Below are 15,254 nucleotides of genomic sequence, written 5' to 3' on the forward strand. Positions count from 1 at the left end.
ATGGATGCAGAAAAGAAGATTAATAGAGTGCAGACAAATATTTCTTCCAGAAATCCATCCCTTTACCTCGCCTTGCTTTCTTAACTTTGATCCATGTAGAAATACTTGTTGAGATTCACTGGAGCGTTCATGGCTTCAGGTCACCTCGGGGCAGTCGTTCAGTGCTTTAAGTTCAGTCAGAGTTATTCCAAAAAGCCTAATAAAATACCTCCACAGAGATAGAAATAGGCGTTTGCACCGTAGATTAGTGTCTGTGCTCGGTTTTACGACATAATCCTGCGTTAACAGGTTTTTATCAGCAAATATCTCACTGAGGTGGGCAAAAAAAAAAAAAAAAAATCCCCCAGTGTGTTCTTCTCAGCTCACTAGATTTAAAAGTGCTGCCATCTGCTGTCGGGATCTTGCTTTAGAGTAATAGCAGCTGTTTGACACCAGGTGGCAGCACATGACTTTAAAGAAGCCTGGCCTGGACATAGGAAAATACAGTTTCCATTGATGGGGAGGCTTGTGCAGTGATGTTTTCTAGTGATGCGCTGTTTAGTGCCTTGAGAAGGTCAAAACACATTTTAATTCATCTTTATTCAGTTTGAAAAGCAAGCTTGTGAGCATTTGAGAGGAGTTTCTGTGTCACGTTAGAACAGTTTCATTCCATAAAATCTCAGTTAGCAGATAAGATCACTGTGTCTCTGGAGCGATGCGCATGATCAGCACATTCGAAGCCAGACACACTCAGAAATCAGTCTGTGACGATTCACTCCACCCGTCAGTGACTGAAACAAATTTTTCAAAAATGCATGAAGCCGCCTGCTGATTCGCGTTGGCCGTGCTTTCTGGCGTTGCGGTTCGTTCAGAGGGACGTTTCCTCTCGTGGACGCGGTTGCGTTTTTGTGAGCGAAACGGCCATCAAACGCTGGCACCGCGGCCAACCACACACTGCCCCATTCTTTTTCCTGCCTCCTTCCCATTCACGGGCCCTTTTGTGTGGGTATCTGTCAGCGGTGTTGTCTGCAGGCAGGCCTCCATTGTGTCGAACCATTGCTCCTTATTGACACAGGGCCCCCGGTGCTCCATGTTCCCATGGCCCCCGAGCCCCACGGCGGACGGAAGGCTGAAACCGGAGCCCCGGACCTGGGGAGAGTTTGTTTGCACTCCCCTTTCTCTCTCTCCCCTGGTGCTCCTGTAGTTTGTGTCCACAGGGCTGGGTGGCAGCGTGGAGCAAGTGTGTGTTTGCCGTGAGGGGATGTTTAGATTTGTGTGTGTGTGTGTAGTTTGTTTGACACTTACATAAAGAGAGAAGACGGCTAATCATATGGTCACAGCTGCAGGGAAGCCCAGCTGCCACCCACTGTGCTGGTATGTAATATGAATATGTACGTGCGTGTCTGACGTCCGCCATTCTCAACAACCCCACATGTGACGGTACGCAGGTCAAGAGGACAGCAAACATTAATGCAGGTCATTATTCCCTGATCACCGCTTTCTCCTCTGTGACCCGCTGTGACCTTTTACATGGTGGTGAAGGCAAATTTGGTTCCCGGCATTTGAATCTTTCCTTATAGCCATCATTCAGGTGACGCAACTGAACTCCAGCTTTGTCGAGGACAGCTTTTGTCACCTGTGCAACATCCTGAGTCTCAGGGTCAGTCTGAAAAGATCAGACGTTCTTGCAAAAATTGCTTAAGTTGAAGGAGCAAATTTATAAGTTAAAGGAAGAAACACGGTTCAAAATATGTAAATACTGAGTATTAAGTGGAGTGAAACTGTGGAATAATTTGAATATTGAACTTAGACAATGTCCAAACATAAAACTCTCCAGATAATAATAAACTTATCAATATATATAGTGGGTACATAGTGTGAATTTTCAATTCTTGCTGTTTTTTGTTTTTGTTATTGACGTGTGTTAAAGAAATCCATCGTAGTTAAAAGTAAATACATACTATATTGATGGTTTAACTATTAAATATGAGTATAGTTGTCATATTTATGGATTGTTAATGTAATAAATGTATGGTTGTGTAGTTGGAGAAGAAGAGGGGATATTAGTTTAGAATGTGAGTTTTGACGTTACGCTTCATGCGTCTTCAAAAAGTAGACAAACAAGCAAACATGGCTGCTTCACCTTGTCTGCGTGAAGCAGCCATGTTGGATTTGGGGCTTTTTTTCGGGAACCTCTCGGATTTGGTTCCTGTTGTTGTTTCTTACATGGAATTCAAATATCCACACTTCTGATTACGAAAGGCCCCTGACCAAGCAGCATTCATTCATCCATCTATCCAGCCCACGTGTAAACAACCAGGAAACACGCTCTGTGTTGGTTTGGCTTTTCTGGCGTACTCGGCTGTGCAGTCTTGGCAGGAGAATAGAAAATAAACACACGCATGTTCACACAGACAGAAAGACATTAGCGTGTGAAAACGAAAGGGCAATTATGATGCGGAGAGTTTACTTGTGTGTGGTGTTGTGGCCTCTCTTCTGTTCCTTGTTCTCTCTCGTTTTTATCCGGCCTGCACACACACACACACACACACACACACACACACACACACACACACACACACACACACACACACACACACACACACACACACACACACACACACACTAGCTGTGTGCGTTAAATTGTTTGTTCCAGATATAAACCTGCCGCTGCTGGCTTCTGTCAGTCTTCCGTTTATGGGAGACAGAAATTTCTCGTTTGCGTCTTTTTATAGCCACACTTATCTTTATGCCGTTGAGTCTGTTGATACAGCCGCACACAGAGAGACGCAGGGACACGCACGACGTTGTGTCGCGTTCAGGCTTTATTTCACACATGACACAGCTCCTCTTTCGTGTCATGTTTTCTGCATGTGCTCCTCAGGATCGGCCTGCATCTGTTCGGAGCCGTGTGTTTGTTTATGAGCATCTGTTGGCTCACGTGTGTGTGTGTGTGTGTGTGTGTGTGTGTGTGTGTGTGTGTGTGTGTGTGTGCGTGTGTGTGCGTGTGTGTGTGGGAGAGCATGTTTATGTGAGAACGGGTACACACACCGTGCCATCTCAGTGTGTGTCCCTGCTCGTCTGTTGTGTTAAGGACAGCCACGTGTGTGTGTGTGTGTGAGTGTGTGTCTAGGCGAAGGTGCTGGTTCCCACAGCTCAGATCTAATTCGGCTGTAACTCAATCTCCGTGTGAGTGCCGCTCCTCCAGTGCTCTCCTCTCCCTCTGGAGCGTGTGCGTGTCTGTGCGTGCGCGCGGATGTGTGTGTGTGTGTGTGTGTGTGTGTGTGTGTGTGTGTGTGTGTGTGTGTGTGTGTGTGTGTGTGTGTGTGTGTGTGTGTGTGCGTTTGGGAGATGTTTCCCCTCTCAGACCCCTCAGGATCAGTTTACTGTGTCAACGCCAGGAGCTTGACGGCAGCAGTGTAAAGTCACATTCACACACTCGGACATACATTCACGGCCATAAAGGCAGCTCAGACTCCCTCTGGCAAGCTTTCAGCCATCTGCAGGTCGATCCCATTTCAACGGTGAGATTGTGTTCGGATTGTTTCTTGCAGAAGTACTCGGGCCCCCTTGCACTTTGTCATGTTTTGTGACACTGCGCTACAATTGCCGACTTCCGTGTTTGTTACTGGGATTTCATGCCAGAGATCAACTTCATCATTGTGAAGTAAAAGGGAAATGACACGTAGTTTTTCTGAATTGTTCTCCATCTATCTCTCCAATTCGACTCTAAACCGTTTTCTTATCCCACATGATAAAAACATGATGCTGCCACCACCGTGCTTCACCGTGGGTATGGTGAAGCACGGTGGTTTTCTTCAACACACAGCACTTTGCATGTATCCCTAAACTTTGCATTTTAAGTTTCATCTCACAAAGCTCAATTCTTTCACATTTTCCTGACGCAACTTGTGACAAACTGCAAATCCATCAGGTCTGCAGGCTTGCATTTATGCCACACACTTCCTTCTGATTTCCACGTGGTAGATAGAAAAGCAGACTGCAGCTGACTAACTCCCTCATTCATTGATCCATTAATTACACCACTGGATATCCAATTGGTTAAGTCTAATTAATTTTGATTCATTGTGCTTTTAAATGAGCAAAAAAATCTGTTGAATCCGTTTAATGTCATAAAGGTGCCGATGCTGGAGAGACGAGACTGAAGTTCTCAAGTTCAGAGAAGCACAACAAACTGTCGCCACACAACAAACAAAACGGATTTCAGTTCCTCAGAAAGAGGCGGCGTGTCAATGGACGGGTGGAATTACTCAAACTCGACCTGAAACAAACCAAGTTTCTAACTCACGCGCAGCTTTTCTTGTCTTTGCTGAAAACAGACACAGAAGTTTCTTCCCGTCTGAAACGCCTCCTCTTCCTGTTGCACGTTTAAAAATGCTCCTCGTTCACTTCATTCACAGGACAATGAGGAAAACACCTTAAACATAGCGACGCCTTTTTAACAACGCACATCAAGTTTTCTACAAATTTCTCCCTTCAAGACGATTCCAGGTATTTGGCCAACATTTCCTCAGCTGACGCAGACACATAATCGGACTTTACAGCTGTTCCATGACAGATGTCTCCTCCAAATTACGCACAGCTATTTCCAGCATTCATCAGAGAAAATGACGTGAGGCCGGATGAAAACATCTCTTCCAGTCCTCGGGTTTACCTCAAGCAATCAGGCTCACTTCCTTAAAAAATAAAAACAGTATTAGAACCTGATTCGGCTGCTTTAAAGGGGTCGACACATTGCCATGTTATTTCTAATTAATTACATCATTTGTTTGAGAAACAAAACATTAAAAACCTGCAGGTTTGTAGTAAAAGTGGCTTCTCTTTTCCATTTGATTAAATAATCAAATGTTGGCTACTTTTGTGTAATAGTAATAATAATTCTGATTAAACAAACAAAAAAAAAACGTAGAGATTAAAAATAAGTGATAATTATTTTAAAAGTGATGCGATCTTAAAACAAAATGGCCAGACTGGGCAGTGTTTTGGCAGAAAGCAGGTCTCCCACCATTTACTCTCATCATGTCACATTATAGAGGCTTGCAATAATATATTTATCATATTCATAACACTGCTGCAGGACGTGTAAAATCCTTTTTTCCTCCAGTTTATTTGATCAACCTGTTCATTTTGGTTTGTTGTTATTATTAAAAGTTGATCATTCTATTCAACAACGAAAGGTATATTTGAAAATCTGCGAGACGAAAACAAGCTCCTTACTTTGCATTTCTCTGTGGCTGTTTTTAGAAATGTTTATGTTCCAGAGGTGAGCATTTGCATATCGTCTTCAGCGGTTTGAAAACCTGGAGGCACGTCAGCAACGTGAGCTGGACGCCGAGCAGCAGCCGAGAGGAGGCGAGTGCTTCCTTCGGCCTGCTGAGGAAACGAGGCGAGGAGGCGAGGAGGGAAGGCAGCGAGGGATCGGAGGAGACGGCTTCAGACAGAAAACAAACTCAAACAGATGTGAGCGAGTGTGGGAGCGCCGTGTGTGTGTGCGTGCGTGCGTGCGTGCGTGTGTGTGTGTGTGTGTGCACCGTTATTCATGCAAATGCCTCGAGAGTTTCAGTGTTCAAGTGTTTATGCGGTGGTCACTGAGGTGAACGCAGAGCTTTTTTATTGCTGCGTTCATGAAGGCTTGTTTGCGTATCGGTCTCTAAGTGGACATTTCTCAGAGCAGAAGGAATTGGTTGCCAACTGTGGAGCCGTGGAGGGACTCATCCATTCCTAATTACACAATAATAATACAAACAAGTTCATCATAGTCACAATCAATACTAGTATTAATAATAAGTCATGTCACAAATGAGATATGACGCAAAAATATGGTTAAAATGTAAGAAAACATCTCAGAAAATTCTTAACATCTTAATGTTACTTTTTGCTTACTGGACAGAGCAATTCAAAGTTTGGCTGCTTCCAGGCACACAAGTTCAGGTCGGCTCACATTTGGAGCTTGTAGCAGATTCGTGAATTTGCCCACCAGCACTTCCTCCTTTTAAAAGAGCACAGAAATGATCCTATAACAGCAACTGGTGACATCTGTACAGAATGTTCATCCAAACTTTAGAAACTGCAGCTTCTTGCCAAAAAAACAAACTGAACTCTGAGGGATTTATTTATTTTTTTTAAAAACTAAGCATCGTTGCAACAAGACCGGAGACGTGCCCGACAAAAGCTGCTCTGTTCATTTGAGTTTTTAATGCTATAAATCTTTTGTCAGCTTAGCAATTAATTATTGTTCAGCAACGTCTCTGACGCTGCATCTCCGTTCTTCTGCGTTTCTTCTTAACGCACGCACACACCATCTGTAGAGTTAATCACCAATCAAGTCGATATTTTTTGTTTTTGAAGCCTGTTAAGGATCGATAGACGAGACGTCTCCCTGCTCTCTGTGTTCAATATGACACAAACCCCGACATCCTGTGATATTCCTGGTCTGTTGTGGGCAGTGCTGTGGCGGCTAACAATGACGAGAGCCAAGATGTCTGCTTGATTGGTCTTTCAAAGACCTACTAAAGAGATCCTTGTCCAGCCTTGCCGGCTCCCGATTGTGTTTCTGTGTGAGAGAGCGAGCTCCAATCCCCAGGCCCGGTTTCCCCCGGGTCACCAAGCCCTACATTCAGACCAGTGTTATCTGCATGCCACTGCTTCCTGCTGCTGCTGCCGCTGTTCACAGCAGAACCTTTGAAATGACCCAACAGAACAATTAAAGAAATGAAAGGTGAAGAACGTTGATCCGAAGGAATCACAAGCCCACTAGAATGATTTGACAGCGATTCGGTGTTCATGTTTTCTTCTACATTTAAGTGAGCTGCATTAACGCCGATTTCCTCTCATGCTCTAGCTTGACAAACTGAACACAAGCTTGAGAAAATCTACAAAATGTGCAATGAGTTCATTCCTACCTGTTAAAAATTCATTTATCTTTTTTTAGACACTATAAAAAGCTAAAACAATGCATTTTAACATTCTTATAAGTTTATTAAACTCTAAAAAGTGTTATCGACCACCTGAATATTTTTGAATGCTGTTAGGTGAATGTGTTTCAAATAAAACCGAGTGAATGTTTCTTATTTACCTGCAGATGAAAGTGAAAAGTCGTCTATTTTGACTGACTTTCATCAAAACCATAGAGGTGAACCAGATATGTCCGTAATCTAATTTTCCCGTCGTATTTACCATGCCAGTTTTTGTTTGAGCGTGTGGCTTTGAGATTCGCTCCCAATGTCTCCAAACACATGACGTCACAAGGTGTGTCCACGTGTCGGAGACATTCGGGAGGATTTATATTGGAAACCGTTGGCTGAAGTCAGAAAGCCGCTTGAAACAAAGTTTGCTTATCTTTTTTTTTTTTTTCTTTCCGAGAGACATAGCAGGGAGAAAAGATAACAAACTTTGGACTAAACATTGAGTCACTCGTTTATGTGTCAGAAGCTTGTTCCTCCTCTGAAGTGTCTAATCCAGGCCAGCTGTTGTCATCTCAACTCCTTATTTACATTTCTGCTATCGTTCTTTGCACAAATCTCAATGTTCTCGTAAGCTCCCAATTTATTTATTTTTCATCCAAGCTTTATTTTTACGAAAAGTCCCTTCTGATGAGATCTCTTTTTGACAAGTCGCGTACAATTAAAATGCTGCATTTAGCTACAAATCCAGACAATAATGTTTTTAAAGAAATGTACTCATTTACTCACACACTTACCCAACTCAACCTCTCCCTACTAATTCATATCAAAAGAAGAAGAAATCAGGAACTATATGTCTTGATGCATGGAGGTGGAGTAGTGATGACCTGGGATTGTCAGTGAGCTGAGGGACACCGTGCGGACACTCGGTCCTCTGTTTGTCAAACATATTCTGGATCCAATGGGATGAAATCAATGGCTGGAATGAATCCTAACTACAGCAACAAATCAGAATGATAGTTGAAAAACTGGCAGAAAAAGAAGAAAATGAATTTGTTGCATGGAAAAGTGAAACTGTAGAGCACAGCCTGATTTGAAGGCAGAAGCTTAGAGCTGTGGAGAAATGGTCAAATGAATGAACTGAAGCAGCATTGTCATGAAAAACGATCTAAAATATAACACTTCATTTCACTCCTTGCTTTACAATTATATGGAAAATATTCACTTTGGCTTCGTCTTTTGCTCAATAAATAGCAACAGTTTTCTTAACGTGAGGTCACAATCATCAAAATCTGTTTAGTTTTTTTTTAAAAAACAGCATGTATTTTACCCTAAAAGAAAAAAAAAAGAAAATCATTGTGGGAAACAGCGTCTTCTGAAAGCGTACAAGCTTTTATTTTTTCTTTTTCTTTCTCTTATTTTCTTGAGCATACCGTCTCTGACACGGAGACGAATCCAGAAACAAGAACACGCGAGTCGTCACGACTACTATTTTCCCCTTATCGCGGCCGTCCCGACCCTTCCCTTGCATTATCACACAGCCCGAGGCCGACTCACATTCAGCACTTCCTGTCCGCCATGATCGTCCATTTACCGTTCAGCTCCCCTCTATCAATTACCACCATCACCATCTTTGTTACCCCTGACGTCTCCACTTCAAAGGCCGCATCAAAGCCGGGTCATCAGGGAGAACTTTCACTGGGGATTGGGATTTTATTTTGAACTTTTCATGTACAAAAAAAACAACAACAAAAGAAAAAAAAAAGCAGCAAACAGCAGAGATAGCCGTTTTAACTTTCGTTCCAAAATCAGTCACCCGCTGGTGGAAGTGTGTGCCACCCTCCTTTGTAGCAACGAAAGAGAGAAACTGTGGCGATTTATACTTTACATTTCTTTTCTAGAGATGAGGGTTTTGATTTACAAAACCAGGACTCTTTTGTTCTATTTTTGCTTTTTTGGGCAAATTTCTGTTTTTTTAATCATCAAAAGAAAAAAAGAAAAATATAAAACTGAGAAAAATACATTTTCACATCCCTGTAAAGTATTTGTGTCTCTGTTTGTGTTTAATTTCCATATATGCTCACATTTAAGCTTCCTTTAATAATCAAAACGGTATTCATTCCTAAATGTTTTTGAATCTCTCTTGATGTGTTTGCTGCCCTCTGACCTTTTGGTCTGATCTGAACATATTATGAGATTTTTCTCTCGTCACAGAAAATATCAACCATCACCCGGTCGTATGAAATGTTGCAGTTTTCTAAAAAAAGTTTTAGGACTTTCACATGTTTGTGTAACAACTTTGTTCTTTTTAGTCTTCACTCTCCTCTCAGATGGTGCAAAAGTCCCCCAAACATTGCAGATGTCATTTCAGATTAATCATCTTAAACTGAAGAATAAGATAAATTATTGAACACGCTGTTCAAATTTTTTCCCGACAGTTGTTTAATCAGACTGAACTCCTCTTGATTTAGGTGTCACTGGGTTGCAGATTTAACACAATCCTGCTTTGCAGCCAAATTCTAAATATTGCACAGATTATATTTTACGACAGATTTGACATCTTTTGATCTCCAAATGCATCATCTTTTGGAGACCAAAAGATGATGCATCTAATAATTGCATCAATTAGTCAAGTGCTTTGTTTTTTTAATCATGCAAAAGAAAAAAAACACCGTTTGAGTCTGGTGGCTTCATGTGTGGTGATTTAATGTGGGCTCCCACTTAAAACCACATTTAAGCATCATCTGCGTGAACACAGACAAGAGAGAAGCGCTGTCCTTGTGTGTCTCCGGCTGTGTCTGTCAGGATGTGTGTGATGTTTAAGCAGGGAGGGGGGTAATTATGTCAATTATATCATCAAAATACACACACACACACACACACACACACACACACACACACACACACACACACACACACACACACACACACACACAACCACCCACACGTATGCATTCACGCTGGCCTGCCTGTGCTCTCCATTTGCTGCCTTTTGAAATATTAATCACAGTCAGCTGCCGATTTGACAGGGAAAGGATGCCTAACATGAGGCTCTCCACACCACACGCAGTCACTCTTGGATGTAAACTTGCGCCTCAGACACATATGTATGTACACGCACGCACACACACACGCACGCACACACCCGCACGCAAGCGAATGGCTGCCTCTGCGAAAGTCTCAAAGCTGTCCTCAACCTCTCTCGCCTGTGCATCTGCGGCTCCGAGGCTCCCAGCTGTCAGAAGGATTAGAAACAATCGAAGGACGGCTCTGGAGGTCGGCGCGTCCTTTGACCCGAACCTGATGGGACTACAGATGCATTTGTTTCTCTTCTGTAACCACACAACAAGTTTTCCTCTGTCAGTGGTGAACCACTAAACACATCAGTGGGTATTGTGAAACCACATCACTCCGGCTTGGGACGCTTTTCTCTACCTGACTCAAGTGAAGCGTCCTCTTCAATGTACAGGCTCTCACTGTGGTGCTTTGACTAGATATAGGATTTTTAAATTAATATTTTTTTGGAGGTATTTCTAAGTTTATAGAGGTTAATGAACATAAGGAGCGCTTGAAAAACTCTCTTATTTTTCCATTTTTAAACAATTGCTGAGAAAAGTGGGACTAATTTCTGGTAATACGAGTTAACGATGATTTTAAAAGGAATCCACCATAGCAAACATCGGATTGTATTATATATATATATATTTTTATTAAATTCAAACATTTTGAAAAGCTTTTTGTACACATCTACCTGGAGTAGCAATTAGTAGAGTGCACTGTATATCCTGCAATTTTTGAAAGAAAAGCTGATGTCGCAATACGCGACTAAAAACTGAAGCAATGAAAGAGAGAAAGAAGAAAAGAAAGAGCTAAATATATATTTTTTTCTACCTCTGAATACAAAATATTTTCGTCCAGATGTTTAAAGAACTAATAAAGACGTCTTCGCATGAGGCGGGTTGGCGGTGACGCCACGAAGGACGAGTTTGATCCCACGACAGGTGACTCATTTTGTTACTGGACATTGTTTGCAGGTTCGCCTTACCAAACCTTTCAACATACGACTGAAGTACAAAGGCATCATGTTTGGGGCAAATCTTGTGAGTTGCAGAAAGATGAACATTGTTGTGGCTTATAGTGCATGTTAAAGACGCAAAGTGGCAGTGGACATGAGTGAAGTGGTTTCTGACATCATTGGGTTTTGTCAGGTACGCATGGTTTCACTTACTCTAAAGTCAAACTGTCCTTGAAGTCGAAGCTTGGATCTGGGAATGACATTGCTCCCAACTTGAATGTGTTCTGGTTGCGAGCTGAGGAAACACTGCAGGGTTGCTCTCTCTCGTGCTCAGTGGTCAGGCTACAAAATATGAACAATAAATCAGCTCCAAATAGACAAAACGGGCAAATTAAAATGGACTTACCTCCACTCTGTCAATCGAAGCAACCAGGAAGTCGTTTTAAAATGTAAAATCTAAGGAAATCACAAGACTTTCTCCAACCAAGCATGACCTTTTTAAAAAGAAACAAAAAACAGCCCCGTCGTTCATGAAGTGCACAGCAGCTTGAATCGAGCTACGGCACGAGGATGTATCTCTTCCTGGAAAAACCTTTAAGGTTGAGCAGCTGATGGAGGACTCTGGCGCACGGATTGTTGCAGGAAGTGACATGGGAACAATCAGAGTTGTTTAAATCAAGGGTCTCACCACCATGCTGCCTGGGGGGAACGGGGATCTGGATACTTTACATTCCTACGGCGACTGAGGACTGTGAGAACATAAAGAGAGAGGCAGAAATATTTCCAGGTCTTAAATAGCTTTGTGTGGGTGCTAGTGAGGCACACACACACATCCTCGCTCTGATATACTGTAGGCTTTCTTTTGGGTGTTTTTTTTTTTTGTGTGTGTGTGTGCAGTTTGTCAGTCCTCTGTGTTTTTTAGTGCATCTTCCCATCAATGTGTAATCATAAACTATTGCTCAGGAGGATCTGCTGGAGTCCTAACAGCTGAAAGTGCCCACTTTCCCATGCTGTCAGGGATGAAAGGTCACGGTGCAGCCACCGCCGCAGTTGTCACAGCCCCTCGCACACAAGGCCTCTCCTGTGTGGCTATGCGCGTAACTGGGGGGGAAAAAAATAAATGAGAGGACGAGAAAGCAAGTGGGCAAAGGACGCACTCGCAAATGCCTTTGTACCTCGTGAACTTTTTCACGTCATGAGAAATTCAGTCGGAGGTTTTCGACAAGGGACAGCCAACGTGTGAAAGGTCAGACAGGACCAAAAACGAGCAACATTCAAACTGCTTTGTGCGGTGAAACTCCGTCACCGCAAATCGCCTTGAAAACACCATGATGGGGGCTGGGGGGGGAACGACATGGCGGTGGAGGCAGCTTCATGGTGTGGGACGCTTTTGGTTTGATTTGATGGCAAACCGTGAAGAATCTGTCAGAGGGGTCACATGACCCGAGACTCCACTGAAGGTTCACCTTCAAGGCACTGACCCCAAACATTCAGTCACAGAAACAATGAAACAGTTCATTTCATTTATCAGTGAAATGAACTGAGCAGATGGAGCTACTTCTGCACCAAGCAGGTATTGCTAACACATAGAGCTTATGGCTGTCTGGCAGTCCTTGTGTTATTACAATGAATAACTGTGTGTGTTGGTGTGTGTGTGTGTGTGTTGATATATGACCCTGTACATGCCCCCTACCACCTTCCTTGCACTTTTTTGAACTGCTCGCATTCGGATTTCGAAGCTTCCTGCTTTTCTTCCACACAAAAATACGCCCAGCCTTCATTTGTTTTCTTTGCTAGTTTTGTTTTATGATCACATCTCCACTCTAGGGGCAAAAAAAATAAAAAATCCAACCTATGAGAGGCCCGAAGCGCACATCAGAATCGTTGTCGACACTGAGCACTTCAACTCTTTGTCGTTTCTCTTCCCGTTCTGTTTGGGGGATAAACCTGTGCAGGTGCAGCTGAGGTTTCGTTGGTGGCTCTGTTTTCCTAACCCGGTGGACAGCTGTGTGTGGATGATGCATAGGATGAGGTTCACGCCTCCCTTTATCCTTCGTTAAGCTCCTCTAGGAGTTCAGGAGCAAAGTGCTGCAGCTTTTGATGTCACTTTTCCACCCAAAGGGCGAAACATCAAGCTTTGGCAGCCGTCGCCTCGACTCCTTTTGTTGCTACAAAACGAGCTCTTGAAACAGGCAGAAACTGTTTTCTTTGGAACGGAGTTCAGATGAAAACGTACGTCGCTGCAGGCTGGGTTCAACCCATCAAAATAATTGCTCGAGCATAATACGGCCTTTGATAATTTGTTGCACAAAAAAAAAAAAAAAGAAAAAAGTGTGGCAGCCTCAAGGCATGATTTATCTCTTTATCAAAGCCGGGCGCTGATGGACAGCTGTCTTTTGGCAGCTAAGCCCCACCGCATGTCAAAGCGAACAGAGGATTGTTACAAGGCAGGAAGGCAGCTCCTGCGTCTAAATGCTTTGGTGTTAAGCTGTGTTGTAATCCCAGGGCATTTACTCGTGATCCGGCTGGATTTGGGCTGTTAAAGTTGAGCGGCGGCGCAGGTGTCGCCCGATAAGACCCGGGATACACACACATTATTATTAAAGAGTGTAAAGGAGCAGCGACTTGATGAAAGTTGACTTTTCTCCTTCTGTTCTCTTTTCTTCATACGAATAAACAATGCAGAAGACTTTGTAGTTGATTGTAGCCTGTTTTATATTTGCTGAATTCAGTGATTTGTCTCAAGCATTACAAACTCCACCATGTGTTTTTCTTGTGATTCTATGTGATGGACCAGCACAATATTGCCCATCATTGTGTAGTGGAAACTAAACAGTTCAAATTTTCTATGTAACTATGTAGTTTCTAAACTACAAAGTCTGACTTGCATTTGTTTTCTAATTAAAACTCTGTGCAGCCAACAGAAAAACAGAGTGTGTGCAGCCGATTGACATTCCACGCCACCCTCAACATATAACCCATAGAAAGACTGATGGTGGCAGCATCATGATATAGAGTTTTTTTAACCAATAAAGACTTAAGAAGCCATGTTTTTGTTCTTCTTGTAAATGTAAAACACTGCGAAAGTGGCATCAGCTTAGAAAAACAACTTCTGCAGCCGTTTAACGGCATCGTGACTTAAAGAAAAAAGATTAAATTAAAAAAAAGCAAAAACAAAAGAGGCAGTTTCTCTATCAAACTTGTAGTTGTTTTTGCATTTTTCATCGATTCAAGCAAAGAAATCAGAGCAACAAAACGCCAAACCTGGTCCCTAAGTTGTCTTTTATGTATCAACACAGAACCAGTCATTTACTTTAGGCGCCTCAGACTGGACTGCAAGGTAGAAAAACTTCAGAAACATTATGGGACTATTGATCAAGGCTGTCTCAAAAAAAAAATGAGGTCTAGCTTTTTAAAAATGAAACTTAAACAGTTCCATCATTTAGACAACTCTAAGACACAAACTCACACCTGGTATTTGGCTCCAATGTCGTTGTCAATAGTGAAAGATGTGTGTCTGTTTCTGACAAACAATGAAACGTCCTCATACGAAATATTTCAAACTTACTTACTTAAACTTCTTAGGCGCTGATTGTTTTCATAAAATCTGCTGACATTAAAATGCTCAGATCTTAATTGAATTGACCTAAATAGTTTTCTGAAGTCATTGTCTCACACTGTTTCCCATTAATTGTGGTTCTTTCTGAGCCATTTAACTCTTGTGAAGTTTGGCAGCTCGTGATCCCCGATCAAACCAGAAACACTTTGAGCAACCTCCTGCGAGCTGCGAATATTTATTGGAGTGTCGCTGCACGTCCTCGACTTTAAGTAAAAACATCTACTTTTAAAAACAAGCATCCCCTCGCTGCAGAAAAGATGCATGTACCCAGTTATGTTACCACAAGGGAACAAAATAATCAGCATCCTCCTATAAAGCAACTTAAAAACAGAGCACAATAAAACAATCCACCAAAAACATCAAACGTGATACAATACAGCAATATAAATGGAGCTTTGCAAGCCAGAAAGTGTTGAATTTAAAGAGAAAGCACAAGGGGAAACTGTAACCCAAACTCAGCAGATCTTCAGGCAGATTAAGCATTCTGTTTTGAAATGTTTACTGTTGTGTTTTATAAAACACAACAGTAAACATATCCGTATATGGAGGGTCTATTGTGTTTTGTTTTCATCATTTTTGTCAATAAGCCCATAAAATGAAATCCAGTCAAACATTAACGTCTTGTGATTGGTCTGCCGATCGACATGAAGCTGCCATTGGAACATATTTTAAGGTCGCGACCGTTTAAAATGATTTTTAAATTGGTTATTTTAATATT

Source organism: Poeciliopsis prolifica, unplaced genomic scaffold, assembly GCF_027474105.1.
Source record: "Poeciliopsis prolifica strain line A6 unplaced genomic scaffold, Auburn_PproV2 SCAFFOLD038, whole genome shotgun sequence".
NCBI lineage: Eukaryota > Metazoa > Chordata > Actinopteri > Cyprinodontiformes > Poeciliidae > Poeciliopsis > Poeciliopsis prolifica.